Source organism: Nerophis lumbriciformis, linkage group LG17, assembly GCF_033978685.3.
Source record: "Nerophis lumbriciformis linkage group LG17, RoL_Nlum_v2.1, whole genome shotgun sequence".
Taxonomy (NCBI): Eukaryota; Metazoa; Chordata; class Actinopteri; order Syngnathiformes; family Syngnathidae; genus Nerophis; species Nerophis lumbriciformis.
In genome coordinates this window covers 40,473,568-40,481,357 of record NC_084564.2, presented here as the reverse complement: position 1 = coordinate 40,481,357, position 7,790 = coordinate 40,473,568, and positions in this window count along the sequence as shown.

Here is a 7,790-nt window from a genome sequence, read left to right as displayed (position 1 = left end):
TTGAGCACGGACGTTGCTCGTGTAAAATCCTTACGGACAAATTCTAAGCTGTGGAAGCTCACAGCGACAAAGACAAAAACATCACTTCTGAGCAGCGAACCTTCTCCGGGGGGTCAGAGACAACCACTTTCCTTTCCAATTCTCCTAGTGACTTTTCCTTTTGTTTAAAAACAACCAGCGACAAATCGGCATCTATTTCCGTTGTAATTGGAGACTGTACTTGTGTTTGGAGACTCTGACTTCTCTGTAATTGCCGTCTCCAAGAGCACTGCAGCGCACCCCTTTTTTTTCCCCCATTCATGTGTAACTGACAAATAATCTGCCCGCTATTTCACCAACCTTAAAAAACACGATTCAAACTGTAATGACTCATTTGCTTTTTGACTTTGGCGTTATGTTCAGGTCAGCATATGACAGATTTCTATTTATTTTTTTCCCAGGTGAGAAAAAAAACATTAATTTCCTGCAAATGTGTGTGAGGCATCAACAACATGCTTGGGGGAAAAAAAATAAAGAATTGCATAAAAATGTCAAGATGTTCTTTCTTTTCTTTCTTTCTTTAGTTTATTTGGAACATGAACACACTTACATCATAATACATCACACAATTTCATATCATTTCATTTTACATCATGCCCGAAAAGGAGTAGGAAGAAGCAAAGCTTATTTCATCCTACCCCTTTCCCACTTCAAAGCGTTTACAAATATACAGAATCATTTACTGACCTTTTTATATAATAAAATAACATCTATGAATTAGTATACAACAGTTTTGTAATATGTCATTAATTAATTAATTCAGTCATTATTCACATACTGAGATGAAGAATATCTTATTTTCAATAAGGTTGAAAGTCCATTTTTCATCCATTTCCTACCGCACACTTTTGACACCCCTGCTATAGATAATAAAAAATTAAATGTGATAAATCTATGGATAAAAATCAGAGCCTGGCGACGCATGCGCGTTTATCATAACTCTCTCTCTCTCTCTGTCTCTGCCCCTTCCTCACCAATGCTGCTTTGTTTTGTTTTTAACCCCTTCTTAACCCTGAACGTACATTCTTTCTTTCTTTCTTTCGTTTATTTGGAACATGAACACACTTACATCATAATACATCACACAATTTCATCATCATTTCATTTTACATCATGCCCGAAAAGGAGTAGGAAGAAGCAAAGCTTATTTAATCCTACCCCTTTCCCACTTCAAAGCGTTTACAAATATATAGAATCATTTACTGACCTTTTTATATAATAAAATAACATCTATGAATTAGTATACAACAGTTTTGTAATATGTCATTAATTAATTAATTCAGTCATTATTAACATACTGAGATGAAGAATATCTTATTTTCAATAAGGTTGAAAGTCCATTTTCCATCCATTTCCTACCGCACACTTTTGACACCCCTGCTATAGATAATAAAAAATTAAATGTGATAAATCTATGGATAAAAATCAGAGCCTGGCGACGCATGCGCGTTTATCATAACTCTCTCTCTCTCTCTGTCTCTGCCCCTTCCTCACCAATGCTGCTTTGTTTTGTTTTTAACCCCTTCTTAACCCTGAACGTACATTCTTTCTTTCTTTCTTTCTTTAGTTTATTTGGAACATGAACACACTTACATCATAATACATCACACCATTTCATATCATTTCATTTTACATCATGCCCGAAAAGGAGTAGGAAGAAGCAAAGCTTATTTAATCCTACCCCTTTCCCACTTCGAAGCGTTTACAAATATATAGAATCATTTACTGACCTTTTTATATAATAAAATAACATCTATGAATTAGTATACAACAGTTTTGTAATATGTCATTAATTAATTAATTCAGTCATTATTAACATACTGAGATGAAGAATATCTTATTTTCAATAAGGTTGAAAGTATTTCTCATAATTCTTCTTTTTTGTACTCTGTAAGCACTATTATTTTGAACAACCTCTTAAACTGGATCATATCAGTACAATTTTTAACTTCTTTACTTAATCCATTCCATCATTTAATTCCACATACTGATATGCTAAAAGTTCTAAGTGTTGTACGTGCATATAAATGTTTTAAATTATTTTTTCCTCTAAGGTTATATTTCTCCTCTTTAGTTGAGAAGAATTGTTGTACCGTATTTTCCGCACTATTAGCCGCACCTAAAAACCACAAATTTACTCAAAAGCTGACAGTGCGGCTTTTAACCCGGTGCGCTTTATATATGGATTAATATTAAGATTCATTTTCATAAAGTTTCGGTCTCGCAACTACGGTAAACAGCCGCCATCTTTTTTCCCCGTAGAAGAGGAAGTGCTTCTTCTTCTACGCAAGCAACCACCAAGGTAAGCACCCGCCCCCATAGAACAGGAAGCGCTTCTTCTTCTACTGTAAGCAACCACCCGCCCGCGTAGAAGAAGAAAAAGCGCGCAGATATTACCGTACGTTTCATTTCCTTTGTGTGTTTACATCTGTAAAGACCACAAAATGGCTCCTACTAAGCGACAGGGATCCGGTTCATGAAAAGACGCAATCTCTCCATCCGCACACGGACTACTATTTCACAGCAACTGCCTAAAGACTTTCAAGAAAAGCTGGCTACTTTCCGTGCATATTGTAAAAACAAGATAGCTGAAAAAAAGATGCGGCCAGAGAACATTATCAACATGGACGAGGTTCCACTGACTTTTGATATTCCTGTGAACCGCACTGTGGATACAACGGGAGCACGTACGGTGAATATTCGCACCACAGGGAATGAGAAGTCATCCTTCACTGTGATTCTAGCTTGCCATGCTAATGGCCAGAAACTTCCACCCATGGTGATATTCAAAAGGAAGACCTTGCCAAAAGAGACCTTTCCAGCCGGCGTCATCATAAAAGCTAACTCGAAGGGATGGATGAAGAAAAGATGAGCGAGTGATTAAGGTAAGTTTAAGTTTACGCGAAGAGGCCGGGTGGCTTTTTTCACGCAGCTCCGTCCATGTTGATATACGACTCCATGCGCGCCCACATCACGCTGGTTTTAATATATTATTAAAGTTTGACTGACCTATTTGACTGTTTTTTTGACATTCCTTTAGCGCAGTTAGATGCGGCTTACAACACGGGGCGGCTTATAGGTGGACAAAGTTTTGAAATATGCCGTTCATTGAAGGCGCGGCTTATAACCCAGGGCGCCTTATGGTGCGGAAAATACGGTACATTCTTTGGTAGCAGGTTATAGTTTGCTTTGTACATCATTTTAGCTGTTTGCAATTTTACCAAATCACCAAACTTTAATATTTTTGACTTAATAAATAAAGGGTTTGTATGTTCTCTATATCCAACATGATGTATTATTCTAACTGATCTTTTTTGTAACACGGTTAGCGAATGTAGCGCACATTTGTAGTTATTTCCCCATATTTCTGCACAATAACTCAGATATGGTAACACTAGCGAGCAGTAGAGAATATGTAGTGATTTTTGGCCCAGGTCATATTTTGCTTTATTCATTATTGAAATGTTTTTTTGCCACCTTATGTTGTATGTTTTGTATATGAGATTTCCAGTTCATTTGATCATCTATTAATACTCCCAAAAATCTAGTTTCTTTTACCCTTTCTAGGTCTACTCCGTCTATTTGTATTTGTGTATGATGCTCTTTTCTACTGTTACCAAATAGCATTATTTTAGTTTTACTGAGATTCAAAGATAGTCTGTTTTTTGTCAAACCATCTTTTTAATTTGTTCATTTCTTCTGTTATTATTTCTATTATCTTCTGTGTGTTCTCTCCTGAACAGAAAGCAGTTGTGTCATCCGCAAATAAAACCAAGTCCTTCGTAACCTTACAAATGTCGTTTATATAAAGATTGAACAATCTTGGTCCCAGCATTGATCCCTGGGGTACACCACAGGATATATCTAGCCGTGTTGACATATTTTCACCCATCTTCACATATTGCTTCCTGTTGGTCAAATAACTTCTTACCCAAATCAATACCAAACCTCTGATGCCATATCTTTCTAATTTTCGTATTAAAATATCATGATTAATTGTGTCTAATGCTTTTGTTAAGTCCATGAATACTGCGGCCGCACATTCTTTACCATCTATTGCATTGGTAATTTCCTCTGTTATTTTAGTTAATGCTATTGATGTTGAGTTATTTGCTCAGAATCCATATGTTCTTTAGAAAAAATATATTTGTAAAGAACGTAAAATGATAACTTAGCCTCTTAAGTAAGGCTGAAACGACGCGTCGACATAGTCGACGTCATCGGTTACGTAAATACGTCGACGCCGTTTTTGTGCGTTGGCGCGTCGTATATTTACGTCACACTACTGTCATGGCGGAGCGCAAAGCAGACGATGCGAGCGAGGGGAAAAAGCACGCCAAAAGTTGTCAAAAGTGTGGGAGTATTTCAATAAACGGCCTAATAATGTTGTATGCACACTGTGTCGAGCGGAAATGGCCTATCATAGCAGCACAACGGCTATGAAGGAACATTTGAAAAGAAAACCGACAGCGTTCTTGCCATCACCATCAACTAGTCAATCGTCCGCGTGCGTATACGTTGTCATCATTACACAAAAACATGAATGTGTCATTTGTATCTGCGTTGTGAATTCATAAACTAAAGCACCGTTTCGCTCTGAGAGGCGCGTTTGGCGTGCCTGTTCAGTGTTTACAAAGACTCGCTCCTCTTTAACGCTGTGGAGAGGCGGGGCCGGCGAGCGAGCGGCGAGGTGGGGCGCGCCGGGAGCGACGCCGCAATCGTGCCCAGGTGCGCGATCCGCGCACCTGGGCACGATCATCCAATCTCCTCTCGCTGAAGAAAAGGGGAGCAGCAGAGAGAGAGGGAAGAGAGACTGGAAGGAGCCAGAGTGAAGCTGACGTGGAGCGAGAGAGGAGGAGAGACAGAGACAGGGGACGACGAGCGAGCGAGGAAGAGGAGCCGAAAAGCGAGGAAAGAAAGAGAAAAGATTTGGAAGAGAAAAGACTTTGTGTAAAATTAAAAGATTGTAAACCTGACAATGCCGTCTGGCGTTCAGTCTGTCGGTCCTGAAAGAACCCCAAGGCACAAAGACGTGTCACAAACGCCAACGTTAATTAGTTGTGCAAATACCTTTTACAACATTAACAGTTACATATACTATGTACAAACCAACAATTAACTTTCACTTTAATCATACTATCATTGTTGTGTTATTAAGCAAAATAAGCAATACTTTTACTTTTGTTGAAATGTTTACACTGTACACTTTTTTTGTATTGGATGTTTAGCTTTATTTTTGCACATTTTAGCAAATAAGCAATACTTTTACTTTTGTTGAAATGTTTACACTGTTACAGAATATTTCCGTTTTGTACTTTTTTGTATTGGATGTTTATCTTTATTTTTGCACATTTTAAAGCAAAATAAGCAATACTTTTAATTTTGAAATGCTTATACTATTGCAGAATATTAAGATTTGCACTGGATGTTTACTTTTAAATTTGCGCATTAAAAAGCAAATAAGCTACTTTTAATTTTGTTAAATGTTAAAAGTTTTAAATGTTTACATTGTTACAGAATATTTTGTCATGTTGTTGTCAATGTTGACTCAGTGGCCATACTTTTTTTTTTGTAAATAAAAGCCATGCCTTTTGAAAAAACTGGCCTACATTTATTTTTTCCTCTTCTTTTTAAATTAAAAAAATAATCGGTAAAAGGAAAAAATAATCTATAGATTAATCGGAAAAAATAATCTATAGATAAACCGATTAATCGAAAAAATAATCTATAGATTAATCGATAGAAAAATAATCGTTAGCTGCAGCCCTACTCTTAAGGCCCAAGCTGTTTTTTTTTTACATGCTTTTTTTATTTCTCTTCGCTATTTGGGCTTATTGGACCCTAATTAGAATAAAAACTAACAATCATCTTTTGATATGATGTACTTAGTCCAGGGGTCGGGAACCTTTTTGGCTGAGAGAGCCATGAAAGCCAAAGATTTTAAAATATATTTCCGTGAGAGCCATATTATATTTTTTAACACTGAATACAACTAAATGCGTGTATTTTTAAGTAAGACCAACATTTTTAGAGTGTAATAAGTCTTGTTCTTTTTAATACATTGTTATTCTGAAGCTAATCAATAATAAACAAAATACTTCTTACCAATAATGCAACTTCTTGAATAGGTGCGGTAGAAAACGGATGGATGCATTAAAATGAATGAGAACGTTTTATATTTTGAACGTTATTTTAAACACACAGCGGAATTATTCATTACTTATCGTGTTAAGCCATGTCAGCTAAGATTTATCTGAGAGCCAGATGCAGTCATCAAAAGAGCCACATCTGGCTCGAAAGCCATTGGTTCCCTACCCCTGACTTAGTCCATAAGTACACAAACGTGTACTTCATGTTTAGTGACATGCTAATTCTTATTTTTACACTTTTTTCCCCCCAAATTCCATTGTATGTTATACTCTTCTGACACCACCAGATGGCAGTATAAGTGTCCACATAAGTGGCCATAAGACCCCAATTCAGTAGTGTACACACTTTTGGAAATAAGAGCTAAAAGGTGCTGTCCACGCATGTGGCCACTAAGCCTTTAGAGGTTAAAAATATAGGCAACTCCAGGTTGTTGCCTTTGATCTACTTGGGCCAAAAATAGAACGAGCGCATTCTAAAAACTATTTTTACCTTAATAAACATTCTCATAAAGCAGTGCAAACAAGTACGCCAGAAACATTTACCATTCTTGACATTTTTGTGTCGGTGGGATTGAAAGTTGCCTGTGCAGGTTATGTGCTGTCTTTTTATTGTTGTGTGTGTGTACTAAGGTTGTGCGACATGGACGATACACAATATGAATTTGTCCGTCGGTAGAATTTTTAATACTCGCAAATTTCACAAGGAATGTAGCATCTTCGCTCGTGGCTAATGTCCCTTTTAAGTCGCTAATCCTTGCCTACAAGGCGGTAAATAAGCGGTTTATTACAACAAGTATCATTATTACTGGCGGACGAGGAACAGCTAAATGTGTAACACTACACACTAGGGCTGTACGGCACACCAGGTACTGGTATAGTATCGCGGTACCAATGAATAAAAAAAACGGTACTATACTCTGTTTTGAAATAAAACATTGCTGGTTTTACGAGCAGAGGAGCATGTTCGGCAGTGCGCACACACAGAGTACTATGTGTGTAGACAGAAAAGGGAGAACGGACGCATTTTGGCCTTAAAAAGTAAAGATGACATGGGTGGATCCACACCTTACATCCACTTTAATGATACCAAGTACAATAGCGTATCGAGTCAGTACTACTATGATTACATCGATATTTTTTATCTTCACAAAAAATGTTTTCCTTTTTTTTAAATTTATATTAAGTTTATAAACTCAGGAAATACGCGCCTGGACACATGAGGACTTTGAATATGACCAATGTATGATCCTGTAACGACTTGGTATCGGATCGATACCTAAATCTGTGGTATCATCCAAAACTAATGTAAAGTGTCAAAGAGGAGAAGAATAAGTGATTATTACATTTTAACAGAAGTGTAGATAGAATATGTTAAAAGAGAAAGTAAGCAGATATTAACAGTAAATGAACAAGTGGATTAATAATAATTTTTTACAGTTTGTCCTTAATAATGTGTACAAAATAATAGGTGTATAAATGACACAATATGTTACTGCATATGTCAGCAGACTAATTAGGAGTCTTTGTTTGTTTACTTACTACTAAAAGACAAGTTGTCTAGTATGTTCACCAATGACGTGCAGTCACTAGAGGCAGGTGAGG